A 20113-nucleotide genomic window follows, 5' to 3' on the forward strand; every position below is an offset into this window, starting at 1 on the left:
GTTTATCAAGCACAAGCTCAAAGAATGCAAAAGGCTACGCAACCACAGCAAGCACCATTGAACCCGCCAAAAGGGTAGTCGCAACATGCACCCATGCAGATACAACAGAGTGCAAATACAGGACAGTTACTGACTCCTAGGATAGGGGGTATCACTATTGAGGGTGGGAATCCTTGCACAGGAATAAGTATGTACCCACAATAGGACAGCTCACTGGGAGACTTGATGTGTTCAGTACTATCAGTAACGTCAAATCCTCAGGAGGAACCAAGGGTTGACGTCACAATAGGAGGCAAATCCTTTTCTTTTTTGGTAGACACAGGTGAACTCGCACATGTATATGGGAGGGAAAATTTGTATTATCGGGTAATGCCATGAATGCTCAAGGTTTCACAGGAGCTACAAGTAGAGTTCCTTTTACAGAAAAATTGCTAGTCTCTATAGGAGAATGTGATATGTCTGTTCCATTGTTGTATTCAAAACAGACACCAGTAAATATACTGGGTCGAGATTTAATGACAAAGTTAAACATGACGATTTCTTTTAGTGGTGAAGGCATATTGTGTTCAACACCAGGAGTACATTATTTAAATGTGAGTAAATTTATTATGGCATTTACAGGGCAGATAGCCATACGAGGAGTACCGTTAGAACCAGAGGCTTTTCATTATGGGGTACGCATTTTGTTAACATGGCTGCCTGGTTTAGTGGGTAAGACTATGAGAATACCTGATGAATTTCTCTTTAGACCAGAAATTCCCATGGACGAAGAGGGGGGATGGATTTTTCCCTTGGAGTTACAAGCAGCTGTAGTACGAGGGGTCTTGGCTATGCTCATAGGATTTGATGATAATGGTAGATCATGGAGTACAGTGATTGCTATTGGCGAGGGTTACAGACACTAACCGATGTCACTGATGAGGACATATTTAAGGATGACCCATCTGATGATGAGGTAGTATTCTAGATGAGCATTACATATTGGGTTAGGGCAGAAAGACACAAGGTTCCACAGAGGATGATGATAGTGTGGCACCGTCCCACATTATTTTGATGAGGACATGGCAAAAGTGCCAGTTTCTTTATGGACTACAGGCCCTTATGACATAGGCCTATTAAGAGAAGTCAAGATTAAACTGAAACCAGGATTAATTTTACCTCAACCACGACAGTATCCTATGTCTCAAGAGGCAGATAAGGGTATTTTTAAGAGGATATCCTCCATGATGGATCAAGGCATTTTAGTGACGTCAGTGTCACCATGCAATACCGCAGTGTATGCGGACAAAATATCTAAGGGAGGGTTGTGACATTTAGTGCAAGACATGCTACCAATTAATCAGATTGTAGAGGCAGAGTTTCCTCTAGTTCCTAATCTGGCAACGATATTATGCAGTACTCCCCAGAAGCACAATATTTCACGGTGATTGACTTGAAAAATGTGTTTTTCTCAATCCCATTGCAAAAAGATTTTTAGGATCTAATGTAATTTACGTTTCACCAGACTAAGTTGAAAAGCACAAGATTATCTCAAGGGTATTGTGAGTCTCAATCAATTTTCAATAGAGTCCTGCAGAGAGACTTAAGCAATATTGATTTGTCGAGTGGTTTTTTACAATATGGTAATGATATTTTGGTCTGTAGCATGTCAGAGGAAGAGTGCAGACGTGACTCAGTTCAGCTAAAGATTATTTTAGCCAAGAAAGGATACAAAGTGGACAAAGAAAAATTGCAGTATTGCCAAGAAGAGGTGTTATACATAAGTCAGTTAATTTCGCATGAAGGAAAGAAAGTCACACCTGAAAGGGCTGAGGCGATTTTGAAAACACCAAAACCACACACGATAAAGCACATGCAGCAATTTCTGGGACTGTGCAATTATGTAAGAGCATGGGTATTTGATTATAGTTCATACCCAAGGCCATTGCTGCAGGCCCTGAAAAAGGCACAACAGAGCCAGAAAAAGATTGTATGGACTGAGGAAATGGAGGAAGGGTTTGATGAGTTAAAAAAGGCAATTTGCACAGCTCCAGTCTTAGGGATTCCTAATTATTCTGAGGAATTTGTTTTATTTTCACACACAAATGGGACAGTTATGACGGCGGTACTCGTGCAGAGAACTACATTGGGGTATAAGCCCTTAGCCTATTACAACAGGATTTTGGACCCAGTAATGAGAGATCTCTTCCCTTGCGGACAATCTTTGGCAGCTGCCGCGATCGCTATTGAGAAGTCTGCTAGCATAGTAATGGGGTGTTTCATGATGGTGTTTGTTCAGCTTGCATTATTTGCTGTTTTGGAGAAACCTAAAGGTAAATTGACATCTCAAAGAGCTTTTGCTTATGAGGTAGTTCTATCGAATCCAGCAATTAAAATAGTAAGATATAAAACAGTCAATCCTGCCACGTTTGTAGCTGAACAAGTGGCAGAAGACGAGCATGTACATGATTGTTCAAAATACGAGGAATTCTATGATGAGATGCCGAGAGTGAAAGAAAATGCGTTGGCAGCTTGGGACATCCTTTTTATTGATGGTTCTTCAAGGATCGATCAAACTGTTGGGCAAAGATATTCAAGTGCCGCTGTGGTAAGGTACAAGGCTAATGGTGAATTTGAAGTAATGACGAGTGGACGACTAGCGTCCACTTTTCAGCACAGGCTGCAGAATTAGTGGTGCTGATTGTCGGACTCAAGAAACATGCAGACCAAGAAGTAACAGTGTATAGTGACTCTGTCTATGTTACGTCAACAGTGCATGCAAGATTAGCACGTTGGAAAAGGAGGGGCTACCTCCGAGCGGACGGCACTCCAGTGCAACACGCTGGTTTATTGGACAGACTTATAAAGGCACTTCAACTCCCAGTAGCCATCGCGATAGTCAAGTGTGCAGCGCACAAAAAGAGAGCAGACTTTATTTCAAGCGGAAACCAAGCCACAGACGAAGAAGCAAAAAGAGTTGCAAATTAAATTGTCATAATGAGTTTTGATACACCTGATGTGAATGAAAGAATGGTGGTGATGATGATAGTAAATGAAAGCTTTAATAATGTATCGAAGACACAAGTGATGGAAGTTCAAGGTGGAGCCCCACAGGATGAGAAAGACCTGTGTACACAGAGGGGGTGTTCTTTATTCCCTTCCGAGGCACTGTGATGTCAGGAAAGCACTGGTAAACTGGTAATGCCTTTAGCCTTATTAAGGGTGGCGTTGGAACAGCTACACTACCCTGCGCATGTCACTAGGGCCTCGCAGCAACTATTGCGGAGGAATGGTTTGTACCAAATTTATCAGAGCACGTTGCTTTTTATGTAGTAAATTGCATCATATGTCAAAAGTTTACTGCTGGGTACACACTGAGAACAGTCAGAGGAGTTATACCTTGACCAAGTGGTCCTTTTCAGTCTTTACATATTGATTATGTTGACATTCTGCAAGTTTGTAATGGTTATAGATATCTGATAGTGGTGGTGTGCCCCTTTTCTAGGTGGATCGAGGCTGGTCCATGCACACATCCAGACGCCATTTTCGCTGCAAAGTTTTTATTCTGAGAAGTATTTCCCAGATGAGGAATATGTGAGGTGTTGAGATCAGATAATGGCCCACATTTTGTGAATAAAGTGTCCGAGCAAATTAGCTTATTGCTCAGCATAACTGCTAAGGACAGAATATCCTGTACTAGGTGTATATGGCTAGCACTTAGTGTAGTGTCTTTTGCTGGCTCTCATAAAAGGGAGAGCCAGCACCCTGTGTTAATTGCTAATACATAATAGTATGTCCTTGTATCAGCTCTCAGATATGCAGGAGCTAGAACACACTGTGCTGGATACTTTGCATTAGTGTATATTTCACATATTTTATTATTTATAGCACATGTAAAATTAATAATGACAAATTCTAAGTAGACAGAGTATTTATAAACAATGATAAATCGAAAAACCTGAAGTAAGAATCAGGAGGTAGAAAAACAGAAGGAAAGAAGATGTAAAAGTTCAAAGCAAGTTCAGTTAATATTCCGAACAGAACAATATTGTTGACAAATCAACAGATAAATTGCAAAATCTGCATGAATCATACAGCATATTGTGACAAGGGCCTAATCTGTGAACAGCCAATCTCTCATTGCGTCTGTGTAAATCATTCATATGGAGTTGAGAGATTGTCCTATTGGTTAAACAAATTGTAGTCCAATGAGGAATCAATTAAAATGAACAAAATATTTAAAGATGCTGCTCTTAATAGGTCACAATGTCTTTTTGAGTCAACTCAGGGTCTAAGTGTTGCGCCAGAATTCATCCTGGACGGTGCATCACTCTTGCGTGACTGGGTGGGTGATCTACGTTTTGGCGGAATGATGTAGTAGCCGCCTTCTTCAAGACCAAAGATATAAGAGAGATTTGTATGACCCCTTACGAGAGTGTGGAAAAAGAGGGAAAAGGATCTAGTTAAAAACAAGGGTACCTTAAGATGGCGGGCTATCAAGGAAAACTGTTACTAGCCTTGCAGGCACCAGCTCTCAAAGTAGGTTACTCTTGGGCTAAATATATGACATAAATAGAATGGTCATGCCAAAAAGGATGGTGCGGTTGAAGACCAGTGCCTGTTGTTGGTGGTGTCGCGCTACCCGGAGGAGTGGCTCCGTTTCAGAATGTACCACCAGATAAAGGCAAGAGGTTACTTTGCTAATCTGTGATGGTATGGCATACCTGTAAAAGCAGTAGGTTTGACGGTGTGTGAGAACGGAACACTCGGCTGATATGACTCTAAGAATCCTCAAAGAGCTCTATTCAATAAGGAGGCAAGATGGATATATCAGCTACCGACTTTGGACAGAATGAAGGGGCTCAATGAAGAGACACTGGCGTACCATTAATTGTTACGCTCACCTGGTATCCACGGGGACGCCCTTATGCCCTGGTTGCCGGATTCACCCTGGACCCTTCCCGGTTCCGGATGGTGCCTTCTATGGAGGTCGGGCCTGAAATCACAGGAGGACTGGACTTAGGAACATATTTCGTTTTCTTCCCCCGCTCCCTGGATTTGATCTGATGGCCCACTCCTCACCTTGTTATGATGTCTGGCGTGCCCTCCGTCCTGCCTTCTGTGCAGGGGCGCATAGTTTTCTGCGGATTTGAACGACCGAGTTAACTTCACTGGTGCTAACCCATTCAAGTGTCTTTAAGGAGGTAAGTCTGGTTAAAGCAATCTTAAAATGTCCTTGCTTTCCTTTCTTGCTTTTAATGTCTTTTCCTTATTTATTCCCCCTTAGGTGCACGGAGGTTCGGTGGATGCGCAGCTTGGATCAGGCTCCTACCCGGATGATGGACGCAGGAGCGTGTGATGGATAGTAGGTTAAGCGCGAAGTGCGGCGCGGTAATGTCTTCTTTTGCTAACCTGTGTTCTTTATTCCGGATTGGAAGCTGCAGGTAAGCAGAGACTGCTAATGATGTTCTTTTGTCTCCTCTGCAGGTCCGCTGTTCAAGGATCGCCGGATTCTGGTCTCTGGACACGATGAGCGTCACGCTGCTGGCTGCAGAATAACGCGAAGCACGTTCTGTAACTTGGGTGTGGTTTATATAGCCCTCTAGTAAAGTAGTCCAGGTAAAGTGTCCCAATCTGAACATGAGCCTGGCGCCAAAGGCACCAGGACTGACTCCAGGAGAGTCCATGAGGATAGTGCAAGGCCCTTGGGGCCCTAAGTGAACCCTGAGTCTTAACCCTACCCGGCATGTGACCATGCCAGTGGGGTTTTGGGTCACAGGTCGTGACAGCACTCCCCCCAAGGCCCCTCCTAAGGTGATTCTCCTGCCTGGTCCAGGTTTGGCTGGAAAGTTTCGATGAAATAGTCTAATCAAACGTGGTGCATGAATTTTCCCACTAGGTTCCCAATATCTGTCCTGAGGGCCGTAACCCTTCCAATCGACTAGATAGTATAGTTTGGATCTGGTATATTTGGAATCCAGGATTTCTTTCACTTCGAATTCGGGTTCTCCATGGACCATAATGGGTTCAGGTGGTGGCTTAACTCGTGTACCGGGTTGTACTGGTTTTAGAAGTGAAACGTGGAATACTGGGTGAATTTGCATGTTGGCTGGTAATGCTAGTTTAACAGCTGATGGATTTATGATGGCTTGAACAGAATAAGGTCCCAAATAGCGAGGACGAAAAGTCTGGGTTCCTTTTAGAGGTATATATTTTGTGGCTAGCCAAACCTTGTCTCCTATCTGATAGTCAGGGGCCTTTTTCCGATGTTGGTCAGCAAACCTTTTTTGCTTGTTTTTGGCTTGGATTAACTGTTCTGTTGCCTTTTTAAAGGCCTGAGTGATGTTTGCATCAAAAGTCTTTACTGCCGGCATTTCTAGACTGGGAGGGCTGTCTAGTTCGGAAGTACGTGGATGTCTGCCGTAGAGGGTGTAGAAAGGTGTTTGACCAGTACTGGAATGCAATGAATTGTTGTAAGCATATTCGGCTATCCATAATAGATATTTCCAGGTTACTTCGACTTCGTGCAGCATGCACCGTAGGTATTGTTCGAGAGTCTGGTTGGTCCTCTCTGTTTGACCATCCGTTTGGGGGTGATGGCTGGTGGATAGTAGGATGTCGATTTGAGCCATAGAGCAGCACTTTTTCCAGAAGGTAGATACGAATTGGCTGCCTCGATCAGCGACCAGGACTGAAGGGAATCCATGCAGTTTGATAATGTTTTCCAGGAACCCTTTTGCTAGATGGGATGCATCCGGGAGTCCTTTGAAAGGGATAAAGTGTGCCATTTTAGAAAATAAGTCTACCACTACTAAAATGGTATTGAACCCTTGGCTGGGAGGCAAATCGGTAATAAAGTCAAGAGAAAGTGTGTGCCATGGTCCAGGAGGAATTCCTAATGGTTGCAGGAGGCCAGCTGGTTTTTGTTTTGTGACTTGTTTTGTGCACACACTCCACAAGATTGAACATATTGGATGACGTCTCGCCGCCAAGTAGGCCACCAATAATTGCACTTCACTTTGGCTAGGGTTTTAGCAATCCCGGGATGACCTTCTATCAGAGAATCGTGATAGACCGAAATAATTAGTTGCTGTAGCTCTGTTTTAGGCACATACATGCGTTCATCAAAATATAGCAGTTGGTCTTTAACGGTGTATTTTCTTCCTTTGGTATGCCATTCCTGTAGTTCGTTAGGTGTTATTTCACATTGGATCATGTTATTAAGCTCAGTTTGTGTTAAAGCTGTAGTGAGGGCTAAGAGCTTGTCCTCAAACATAATGGCTACTGGATCTGGGGTTGTATATACTTCCTCATCGAGGCCCATGCAGGATAATGCGTCTGCTTTTCCGTTTCTTACGCCTGGTTGATAAGTGATCACGTAGTCATACTCGGTGAAGAAAAGGGCCCATCGTAATTGGCGTGAGGATTGTGCTTTTGCTGTTTTCAAATATTGTAGGTTCCGATGATCTGTGATTACCGTGACTGTATACCTGGCACCCAAGAGGTAATGTCGCCATGCCTTGAAGGCAGATTTTATAGCAAGCAGTTCCTTATCGCTGACAGCATAATTGAGTTCAGGGGGTGTGAATTTTCGTAACCGGAAGGGCACGGGGTGCAATTGGCCAGTTTCAGGGTCCCTCTGACAAAGAACCACCCTCATAGCCATGCTGGAGGCATCCGTTTCCACGATGTAAGGAAGATCCGGACTAGGATGTCGCAAAATCGGGGCTAAGGTGAACTTTTCCTTAAGTTCTTTGAAGGCCTTTTCGGCGTCTTCTCTCCACATGAATTTTTTATTGTTTTTTCGTAGAAGTAACGTGACCGGATGCACAATCTGAGAGAAGTCCGGAATGAACCGACGGTAGAAGTTTGCAAAGCCCAGCATGCTCTGGACCGCTTTTAACGAGGCCGGAGAAGGCCATTTAAGAATGGCATCCACCCTTGTGTACATCCATTCGGATGCCTTTCGGAGTAAGAATGAAACACCGAAATTCTACTTCGGTTACGTGGACATTTTTTTTTCAAGTTTTGCATATAGTCGATGTTGGTGCAGTTTGGCAAGGACAGCGTGGACATGCTTGACATGGTCTTGTTTCGAGGTTGAGTACACTAGAATGTCATCTATGTAGACCAGGGCGCAAACATCGATCAATTCCCTTAGGACGTTGTTCATAAAATATTGGAACACCGCCGGGGCATTACAAAGTCCGAAAGGAATTACCTGGTACGCAAACAACCCATTTTTGGTACGGAAGGCCGTTTTCTATTCATCTCCTTTTTTAACTCGGACCAGGTGGTACGCTCCTCTGAGGTCTAACTTAGTATAAATCTGGTCATCTTTGACTTGATCCAGCATCTCGGGAATAAGTGGTAGGGTGTAACGGTTCTTCACAGTGATCTGGTTCAATGCACGATAGTCAATACAGGTTCTCAAGTCCCCTTCCTTCTTTGGTACGAAGAATAGGGGACTGGCTGCCGGTGATTTAGATGGGCGAAGAACCCATTTGCTAAGTACTGGTCCAGATAGGATTTTAGATGCTGGTTTTCTGGTTCTGGGAGCGCATAGGTTCTGCCACAAAGGATCTGTGCACCAGGTATTAGGTCAATCTGACAGTCATAAGACCTGTGCGGCGGTAGTGTATTAGCTTGATCCTTCTGGAGCACATCCTGGAAATCCTGGTATTCTTCAGGGAGAGTGCTAGTTGCACCAAGTGCAGATATGCCAGTTCTAGGACTCGTAGGAACATTGAAACTGGATTTGTTTACTTGGAAATAACAGGTGGAAGCGCAATCACGAGGAAAAGTCAATCTTCTTGCACGCCAATCTATCCGAGGGTTATGAGCAACTAACCATGGCATCCCTAATATAAGCTGAAACTGAGGTGCCTTGATGAGATCAAAGGAAATCGTTTCCCGGTGTCCATCCTGGCACAGCACGGTTATTCCTACTGTACATTGGGTTACTGGTCCGGAAGCAATTTCTGTTCCATCCACTGTGGTTACCTTTTCTGTGTTCGGCTTAAAACATAAGGGAAGCCCCGTCCATGCGTCCAGATCTCGATCAATGTAATTCCCAACTGCTCCGCTGTCTATGTAAGCTTCAACAGTATGCATCCTTGATGGTTGTTGGTGATTGATTAGGATCACTGGTATTGCAAAATGTGAGGTCGGTGGCTCATTCTTCTCACTCGACAAACTGACCTCTACTTTTGTCGAGCTAGGCAGTTTTCCGACTCCTTACTCTCATCCTTTTCTGTAGCTCCCACAATTCGCTTGGGGGTTTTTATCAGACAGTCTTTTAGAAAGTACCCTGATTGTCCACAGTACAAACATAACTGCTGTTGCCTTTACTTGTCTCTTTCAGCTTTTGTTAACGGTGGTCGTATGCCTCCGATTTGCATTGGCTCTGTCGTATTCTCTGACGTGTGTGGAGTTGCATCCTTGGTCCGAAGATACACAACCCGTGTATCTGATCTGGACCGATCTGCTTTCCGATCCTGTAGTTGATGATCTAGTTGCACCACCAGGTTGATAAATTCACTACAGTCTCTAGGTGGATCAACCACCTGAGCCAAGACGTCCTTTAATTCCCCTCGAAGTCCTTGGTGAAACAATGTGGTTCTCTTGTCTTCAGGCCACCTGGTTTCAGCCATAAATCTATTAAAGGTTGCTATGTATGTTAGTAAGTCTTGATTCCCTTGCCGGAGTGACAAGAGTTCATTGTCTACAGCTTGTTCATGGGTGTGTCGAGCAAAGAGTTTTTCCATTTCCCTCTAAAAAAAACCAAAGTCACGTAGTAACGGATCATCATAGCTCACAAGTGGCACTGACCAGTCTGCTGCACTACCACTCAGATAAGACAAAATAAATGATATTTGTGCCCGATCGTTAGGGAATGCAGAGGAAATGAAGACGACACTGATTCATAAATGCAGCATACTTTCTTGGGTCACCTGAAAACCGTTCTGGCGGTGCTAACGGTATTTCCCCGGGTAAGGTGATTTGTACTGGAGTGGCAGATGACGTGGTGGCCTGGATTATTCCCGGGTAATGGAGCTTGTCCGGCCTGTGATTGCAATAATTGCCTGCTGATTTCATCGGTGCGATCTTTGGTGATGACAAGATCCCTTCGCAGGGTATTAGTCTCTTGCCTAACCGAATGCACTTCGGCACGTAATTGTCCTAATAACTGGGCCAGTTGGTCCATTTCAGAAGTCTCCATGGCGCTCAGGTGGATAATGTTATAGAGGCTTTGCGTTCTGTTACGCTCACCTGGTATCCACGGGGTCGCCCTTATGTCCTGGTTGCCGGATTCACCCTGGACCCTTCCAGATTCCGGATGGTGCCTTCTATGGCGGTCGGGCCTGAAAACACAGGAGGACTGGACTTAGGAACAGATTTCGTTTTCTTCCCCCCACTCCCTGGATTTGATCTGATGGCCCACTTCTCACCTTGTTATGATGTCTGGCGTGCCCTCTGTCCTGCCTTCTGTGCAGGGGCGTGTAGTTTTCTGCGGGTTTGAGCGACCGAGTTAACTTCACTGGTGCTAACCCATTCAAGTGTCTTTAAGTAGGTAAGTCTGGTTAAAGCAATCTTAAAATGTCCTTGCTTTCCTTTCTTGCTTTTAATGTCTTTTCCGTATTTATTCCCCCTTAGGTGCACGGAGGTTCGATGGATGCGCAGCTTGGATCGGGCTCCTACCCGGATGATGGACCAGGAGCGTGTGATGGATGGTAGGTTAAGCGCGAAGTGCGGTGCGGTAATGTCTTCTTTTGCTAACCTGTGTTCTTTATTCCTTTTCAGGTCGCAATGGTCTTTCTGTGCGTGTGAAGATTTACAGAGCGGAGCCGGCCAAGAAATGCCCAGCCAGATGAGGTTCTCGTGATTAATGCCATAAATGCTGTGAGTAACCTGTTTTAATGTCCTTCTTTCTCTCTCCCTCCAGGTGCTTCGTTCTGGTGCGTGCGTGATGTCCCGGTGATGCTGCCGACTGGATGAAAGACCGCAAGCTGCAGGAAGACGGATACTCGACGGATTGGAAGCTGCAGGTAAGCAGAGACTGCTAATGATGTTCTTTTGTCTCCTCTGCAGGTCCGCTGTTTAAGGATCGTGGGATTCTGGTCTCTGGACACGATGAGCATCACGCTGCTGGCTGCAGAATAACGCGAAGCACGTACTGTAACTTGGGTGTGGTTTATATAGCCCTCTAGTAAAGTAGTCCAGGTAAAGTAGTCCGGGCTACCACACCTAAAACACTGCACCACACAGTCTGGTTCTAGGAACTAGGCTGTGTGGGTGCCTCCATGTTGGCTGCAAGCCTCCAATGAAAAGTTGTCCCATCAAGACTGTGTCCCAATCTGAACAGGAGCCTGGCGCCAAAGGCACCAGGACTGACTCCAGGAGAGTCCATGAGGATAGTGCAAGGCCCTTGGGGCCCTAAGTGAACCCTGAGTCTTAACCCTACCTGGCATGTGACCATGCCAGTTGGGTTTTGGGTCACGGGTCGTGACATTAATGTCCTCTCTACCACTTCGCTTACTTTAACCACTCAGGCGAAGTCTGTCTCCCCCTACGTACACCAGATACATTCCTCTACTTAGTCGTAAGCCACAAGTAGCAGCATATGCATCTCCACTGCTGCCTCCACCCCCAGTGCTCAACTTTAATTCCACATCCCGTGGTTCAACATGGGCTCCATTCTGCACACATCAGCCCCCAACAAGCTACCTGGAGGCCCCTTGGTCCTGTTGCAGCCTATCATGCTACATACAGGACACCAAGGACAGACTCTCACTTTGTCCTCATGACACGCAGGCCTGATTACTTAACATTTAACTCTACACTTTTCCACTTTGGCCGCCTCCAGCAGCCCCCGGCAATGTAGTACTATCTCTCGTGGCCCTGCACGGGTCTCATTCTGCACACATCAACCCCCTCCAAGTGACCTGGAGTCCCATGGTCTTGTTGCAGCCTCACATGCTCCATACAGGTCTCCAGGTAAATACTCCTACTCGACGGATTGCCTACATTTAACTTTATATTGTTTTTACTCAGGCCACCTGCACCAGCCTTCTGTAATGCAGTACCGGTTCTAACCACATGAACAGGGTGGTGTACTCGACTACTGCTCATGGTCACATATACGGGGCCTCATTACGACCCTGGCGCTAATGGGTTAACGGTGCCGTAAAAGGCTGCGGCGCTGTTAACCCATTAGCGCCTGATTACGAGGTCCCTTTGCGGGACCCGACCTAAACGGCTGGTCTACACCAGCCGTTAAAGTAGGGACCCGTAAAGGGACCTTGGTGCTAAGTACGGTACCGCAATTTGCAATACCGTACTTAGTGCCTTCCCCATTCCCATTGAGCCCTATGGGGCAAAAATGGGAATGGGGAAAGGCCATGGAGGAAGGGGGAATTACCGCCCCACCAACCTTGTAATGGGGTGGTAATTCCCCCTTTTTCCATGGCGGAGTCGGTAAGTTACCGGCATGGACCATGGTGCTATATGGACCATGGTGCTATTAGCACCATGGTTTTCCGCCTGGGTTCCGCCGACGGTCTCTGATGCCGCACTCGGTTTCCTTGGTTACTGCAGACAATACACAGCCCGTGCCGCGCTGCATCCGGAGGAGCTGAGACGCGCCATTGCGCGGATCGTCTCGGGTAAGTCTTGCGACTACGACCGATGTACCGTGGTGAAGCAAACTTTTTCTGCGCGCCAACACCATCCTCTCCCCTTTATATCCCAGATTGAGCCAATCTCCCAGACTAGATGTAACCTACCGACACACGGATCGCCAAGCTTTTATGTCCGGTGGACATGTGGATATCTATCTCCTGTGCACCCAGTGTCATGATGCACCGGCATACTGAGAAACTCTTCTCTCTCACGGTCCTGTCTTATGATTAAGGTAGGCAATATCAGAGTGTTGTTGAACGGGATAAGCTCTTTTGCAGATTCTTAGAGCCATATCAGCCGAGTGTCCCGTTCTCACACACTGTCACACTTGCTGCTTTTACAGGTGTGCCATACCAACACTGCTCAAGCGAAGTAACCTCTTGCCTTCATCCAGTGGTACATTCTTGAACGGAGCCACACCTCCGGGTAGCGCGACACCACCAACACCAGGCGGAGTCTCTCCTACCGGATTACCATTGTAAGTCCCTCTGTACAGAGTCTCTTAAATGCTGTGTAGACACCCTTATCCTATTTCTACCTACACAGGTATCGCAATAAGGCGTGCTCACACTTCCCCGAAATCGCTCGTTTCACCCCCTGGTATCCCAGCAACCATTAGTAGCTGTGAAGGCACTCTCTGCCACAACAATTTATTACATTTTATTTTACTTATCTTAACTTGCATGCATGCCTCATCATGGCATCTTATATTTGTTAGGAAAGAAATCGGAGTCAACAGCTACCCTAGTCATTGACGCTTTCAGTAGGAAAAAGGTCACAGTGGAGCTAACTTAGCACATATCAGTTAGCTCATAACATAAACACCAAAAGATAAGGATATCTTTTTCAAACATTAAAGAATGAGATTTATTAGATTTACACAATTAAAAACCTTTACAAGAGTCGAAAGGTAAAGTATTCCATCCTTGGCACAAGAAAACCAATATGTTTGTACAAAATTATGCAGTAATTCTATGCATGGGTGGATTAGTACAACAATGGTAATTATGATTACATATACTGCTAATGTTACGGCAGTATGAAAACTTGTCGACACACACAGAGTTCAGGTGTTTCTGGTACGATGAGTAGATGGAAAAACCAGCGGATGAAGGTTGTGGAACCTGCTGGTAATTTCACCGGACTGTCTTCAGGACTGGGGGATTTGTTTTAAAAAGAAAAGAAAACACGATGTGGTTGGTGAAGTGCCAGGCACCTGAAATGGGTGAGACAAAGATGGTGGGGTTACAAACCGGAAATTAAGATTAAAACGGAGAGTGTTTTGGAAACACTGTGAAAAAAGGGGACCTACCTAGGGTAGTACTACTTTAATGTTTGAAAAAGATATCCTTATCTTTTGGTGTTTATGTTATGAGCTAACTGATATGTGCTAAGTTAGCTCCACTGTGACCTTTTTCCTACTGAAAGCGTCAATGACTAGGGTAGCTGTTGACTCCGATTTCTTTCCTAATTGTTGCCTTACCCTCTGGAGTCAAGCCCCCTTAGAAAAAAAGAGGGTTCCCTGCCTTATCTTATACACATCTTATATTTGTTGCACTGGTCTTCAACCACACCAACCTTTTTGGCATGACCATTTTATTTATGTCATATGTTTAGCCCAAGATCAACCTACTTTGAGAGCCGTTGCCTGCAAGTCTAGTCACAGTTTTCCTTGATAGCCCGCCACCTTAAGGTTTTCCCGCTTTTAACTAGATCCTTTTCCTTTTCTTTTTCCACTCTCCCCTCAGGGGTCATTCAAATCTCTCTTATATCTTTGGTCCTGAGAAAGGCAGCCATTACATCATTCTTCCGAAACGTAGATCTCCCCTGCGCCACCACCCTGTCATGCAAGAGTGATGCGCCGTCCAGGATGAAGTCCGGCGCAACACGTAGACTCCGAGTTGACTCAACAAGACATTGTGACCTATTAAGATCAGCATCTTTAAATGTTTTGTTCATTATAATTGATTCCTCATTGGACTATAATTTGTTTAACAAATAGGACAATCTCTCAAAACTCCATATGAATGACTTACACAGACGCAATGAGAGATTGGCTGTTCACAGATTAGGCTTTTGTCACAGTATACTGTATGATTCATGCAGATTTTGCGATTTATCTGTTGATTTGTCAACAATATTGTTCTGTTCTGAATATTAACTGAACTTGCTTTGAACTTTTACATCTTCTTTCCTTCTGTTTTTGTACCTCCTGATCATTGTTTATATATATTCTGTCTACTTAGAATTTGTCATTATTAATCTTACATGTCCTATGAATAATAAAATATGTGAAATGTACACTAATGCTAAGTATCCAGCACAGTGTGTTCTAGCTCCTGCATATCTGAGAGCTGAGAGAACTGATGCAAGGACATACTATTACGTGTTAGTAATTAACACAGGGTGCTGGCTCTCCCTTTGAAGAGAGCCAACACAAGGACACTACACTAAGTGCTAGTCATATACACCTAGTACAGGATATTCTGTCCTTAGCAGTCATTTAATGAGCCAGTTTACAGTGACTTCTCCCACTATTAAACTATACAGTTTTTCCCTGCCGGGACCCCCCCGATTGTTTGCTAGCTTTAGCTCAGACAGAGTAGGGGTCTTCCCACCAGTTTAATGATATTGCTCAGCATAAAGCATATGTTTTCTTCTGCTTATCACCTGTAAGCTAATGGGATATGTGAGAGACTCAACGGTCTGCTCAAGGAAAGCTAAAGTTAACATTGAAAAAAGTGTCATGATGCCTACCCCTGGGGAACCAGACCAGGTCCAGCAACCCCGGAGGCAGGCATCAAGTTATTTTGAGCAAGCCCAAAAACCCCTGCTAGGGGCTGTTTGGGTGCGGTCCTGGCGCCTATGGCGCCAGGCTCATATGGAGAGTCAGTCCTGGCGCCATAGGCGCGAGGCTCATAGAGCAGAACTTACCTGATGCAGACCATGCTGCAAGCTTATCTGATGCAGACCATGCTGCAGAGCTCCAAGCCAAATGAGGCTTGGAAGGGACTATTTTACCTAGGGACTATTTTTTACTCGGATGGGGCTGGGGAGGAATACTTACCTGGGACTATTTTGGAGGCTATTTAAACCACGCCCGAAGAGCAGCACACGCTTCACATTATTCTGCATCCAGCAGCGTAACGCTCACCGTGTCTGCAAGCCTGCATCCAGTCTTCTGCCACGCCCGCCTCGAGTCTGCAGCTCCTAGAAAAAAGGAGGAACAGAAGGAGAAGAGGTTAGAATAAGAGCAAAACCTCGATCCTTACCTGAATTCCGGATCCACCGCGCCTTCGAGCTGGAAGAAAGAAGCATTTTACGCGTGCCGCCTCGCCTGCTGCAGCGCCGCGCTGAACTCACCGGCCTTCGCAGCATCCTCACGATCCACCGCATCCTTCTAAACGTTCCCGCCGCACTCTGGCACCTAAGGGGAACACAAGAACAGCAAAGGTGAGCCAAGGGAATAAACAGAGGCAATAGTAACTACCCCCATAGACTTACCTGATTACCGCTGGGGGTACTATTCCTCTTCACGGGTCGGCACAGTCTCCATTGCTTCCTCGCCGTACCCGGCCCCTAAGGGGAACAAAAGGACAACAAGGTGAGACGAAGGGACAAACAAGGGGAACTCTTCTCACCACAATAGACTTACCTTATTTTACCACCGGAGGCATTATTCCCCGAACTTCATATTTTCTCGCCACACCTGAATAAGGGAGCAAGCCACAGGTTACATTCTGACCTTATTTTATTGAACTGTGTAGGATAAGCCAAATCCTTACCTGAACTTCGTCAGCTACCACGAGGAACTCTTCGCTGGGGTCAACCTGCAAACTGCAAGGAATTGGACAAGAGTGAAAGTCAGACATGTGAACTCTTACAAACTACATACTTTTCAGAGTCAATATTGTTCGCATAATCCCTCGATGGATTCAGGACTGATGAATCTGCTGGCCGTCTCCTCCCAGGGCATCAATTTGGCAGGGGGTGGGCATCCCCGCCTGTGGCCATGGCCTCCCTCTGATTGGTGGCCATGATATTGCGTACCCTCAACCGGAGGTCATCCCACCGCTTTCTGCAGTCCCTCACACTGCGCAGGGTGGGACCTACGGCTGATACCTTGCGGGCTACCTCCTGCCAGATTTGCCACTTTTGTTGCTGCACCTCCCGCTTCTTGTCGTGGGATTGTATTGTCTCTGCATGTGCAGCTAGAGTGTCCACTAATATGGTGAGCTCTGCGTCTGAGTAAACGCTGTTTACGCAGCCGGGGGGTGGTCTTCCTGGTAGCCTTTGACATCCTCTATGGATTTCCACTGTGCTCTCCGAGTATCGGCTGGTGGTTATGGAGGATGGCAATGGATTGTGTTTTTAAAGATGGCCGCCAGCCCTTTTCCCGTTCCTGCGCGATGACGTAATTTCCGGGTCAGTTTTTTTGCAAACACGGTATTACCATGCTGGTATTACCAATGCCGGTATTTAGGGGTTGGTATGAGGCGGTACCGCTATGGGCGGGTCCCGCGATGCCGGTATAGGGGAGTTGGAGGCCCTTTAGCGGCATGGCGGTATTGCCACTACCGGCATGGGGGGACGCGCGTGCTCGCGCACTCGTAATCACCCGCTATTAGCGGGTTCATATGAGCACGAACCCTCTCATTCCGGCATGCCGGTAATGAACCCGGTTTTACTGGGCAACTCGTAATGAGGCCCAATGTCTCAATTCGCTTGATTCAACCCATTTGGTCTCTTGTCAAGTAGTGAATTAATGGTCATACATGTTCACAAAAATGTAATTTGTACCTATATGTTGCCATTCTGTATATGTCTCAGTTCCTTCCATCAGGGTGTGCAGTACACTTGACATTAACATTAATTATTTTTTGTTCAGTCTTCACTTTATGCGATATATGCGGAAGTGACATTTTGTGCACTTCGATTTTTTGTTTGTTTTTTGCTTTTTGTTTTCTGTTTTCTGTTTTTTGGCATTTAACATTAACTTTTTTCCTGTGTAGCACTTTTTTAGTGTGCACATGTGTGCTTTTGCTTTTAAAAGGTGCTGAATTTGCTCGATACTCGCAACGAAGGTCCTTTTTTCAATTCCTTTGAGCTGACTGGGTTGCCCGCTTCGTTTCTTAGCAAGCAAGCGAGTCTGTGGTCCTTTTTAGTGTTGTTGTGGCTAGCTGGTGTTAGGCTCTAGTGAGTGAGTCCGTTTTTAGTGTTGTTGTGGTTAGCTGGTGTTAGGCTTTAGTGAGTGAGTCCTTTGTTAGTGTTTAGAACTAGTGTTTTTGTTTGTAGCAGGATATAGATGTTATAAGTAGCGGCCCCCCGGCAGTGGTCAACGCACATTTTTTGCTGTTACCGCGGTGAAGTTTGGTGCCGCGTGTTAGCAGGAGGACCAGACTTGAGGGTTCTGTTCCTTTTATACACGAAGCTTCGCTAAGGTAAGACACATACGAACGAACGCTTACTTATGAATGCTTATTTACCCACGGTGAATAGACACGAGGTGTCTGTTTGGTGTTGGTTTTTAGAATCTTGCCGATCAGACTGAATATGGACATACCTGTAGCTGAACGAACGAACGCTTACTTATGAAAACATACTTACCCACGGTGAATAGACACGAGGTGTCAGCTTGGTGTTGGTTGTTAGAATCTTGCCGCTCAGCCTGAATATGGATATAACTGTAGCTGAATCTTCGCATGTAGGTGTATGTATCACGTACACAGGAGGTGTCTGTTTATATACCACGCGGGTGATGCCGCATTGATACGCTCCATTGTATGGTGCTTTTTGATAGTGTTCAACATGTGTTGGGCATATAAGCCCATAATATTGTAATTTCTATTGGAATTTAGATATGAGTACACAGTTGGTTTATCCCAATGGCATGTCTAGTCTTCCTAATCATGACACAATTGGTCACGAGAACATAAGGTACTATGGGATGTGGTATTGTCCATCATGACATATTCAGTAGCAATGGTCCTCGCACTGACACATTGCAATATGTTCCCTTTTTGCAGTGTTACGGAGAATTGTCTGAGTGATACATCACCTGGCATAGCTGTACGCGGACCTGAGGTGTTCCTGGGTCTCTTTGTATTATAGGAGTCTCCACCAGCTACGTTGTGGTTGTAAGTCCTTTTTTTATTAGTAATGTCTAGTAGTGGATGTGTTGTAATGTTGCAGACAGATGCATCAGTGGTCTGTTCTGCGAGAGATATTTAGAGCTGTTTCTGTTGGTTCCATAGGCTCAACATATACATTGACGCCAATGGAGGATTGATTTCCGCTGTCCTGACTTACCGTCCCGCAAGCCGGAAAGTGGGGCTGAGTAGGGCTTATGTGCTAATTTTATAAGCATATTGTGACATTGCTTGTCACCTTTTTCAAGAAATAAGGGATGACATTCTGGTTTTTTACATTTTAGATTTATTACTGGCCCATATACGTCGAGAACAGGGTGGAGCAACTGCTCCTAGCCCGACGTCCTGAATAAGGTCTCTGACCGAAACACGTGTCGACGTGGTCTCTATGAGGGACATCTGGTGATACTTGAAACCAGTGACATAATGACACCTGATACTATGGACTGGGTCACTATAGGAAATGTTAACTAAAAAATTTGGAATAATACAAATTGATATTATTACACGAGGGTGTTTTATTTATGGAGTTTTGAATGTATTTTTGAATGTGAATACGTATGAAGGCATGATTTGACTTAAGATTTTTATGAAATTTTTATGACAGTAAAATGATTGATCATGTGATGAGTTTTCAAATAAATATTTTGATATGTACTTAATCTAACCAGTGTCATCCCATTCCACTGATCCTCCTTTTTTGTTTGCTATAAACTCTACCTGAAGGATCAGGGATTGTGAGTGCAGGTCTACCCCTTTATTTACTTCTTGATTGAAGAGCATCCTTATCTTGTTGGCCAACAGAACAATACTCGTGTATTTTCGAGAGATTCCAGGAATCGACCTGTGATAAATTGGCTGATAAGTGAAATTTGTGAGCAGATTCGCTGCTGCCTAAACATCTTCTTGAAGGTACCGATGGTGCTGTCGGGTGATGACATTCACAAACTACTGGCTTTGATCTTTTACTATTTGCTTGAAACTCATCCACATCTTGTTTGGTGCAAAGATAACACTTTTTTGTTCATTCTGAATCCTGTCAATCGCCCTGCAATCAGCCAGCTGCTTGTGGAGCAGATTCAACAGTTGGCAGAACATTTTATGAGATTGTCTGATTAAAAATTGTTTTTTCCTTCCTTAAAAGTAGTTTCAGGCAATATGGGCAACATTGATAGTAACAACAATGTAGCAAACAACGAGAGAGCACAACGACGTGCAAGAAGCTATTTCTGTATAAAATGGACATATTAGTACACCATATATACATGTGTCATGTTCATTGTGATTCTCCTCTCCTTCACGAT

The sequence above is a fragment of the Ambystoma mexicanum genome, chromosome 11, assembly GCF_040938575.1.
Source record: "Ambystoma mexicanum isolate Mex_15411 chromosome 11, UKY_AmexF1_1, whole genome shotgun sequence".
NCBI lineage: Eukaryota > Metazoa > Chordata > Amphibia > Caudata > Ambystomatidae > Ambystoma > Ambystoma mexicanum.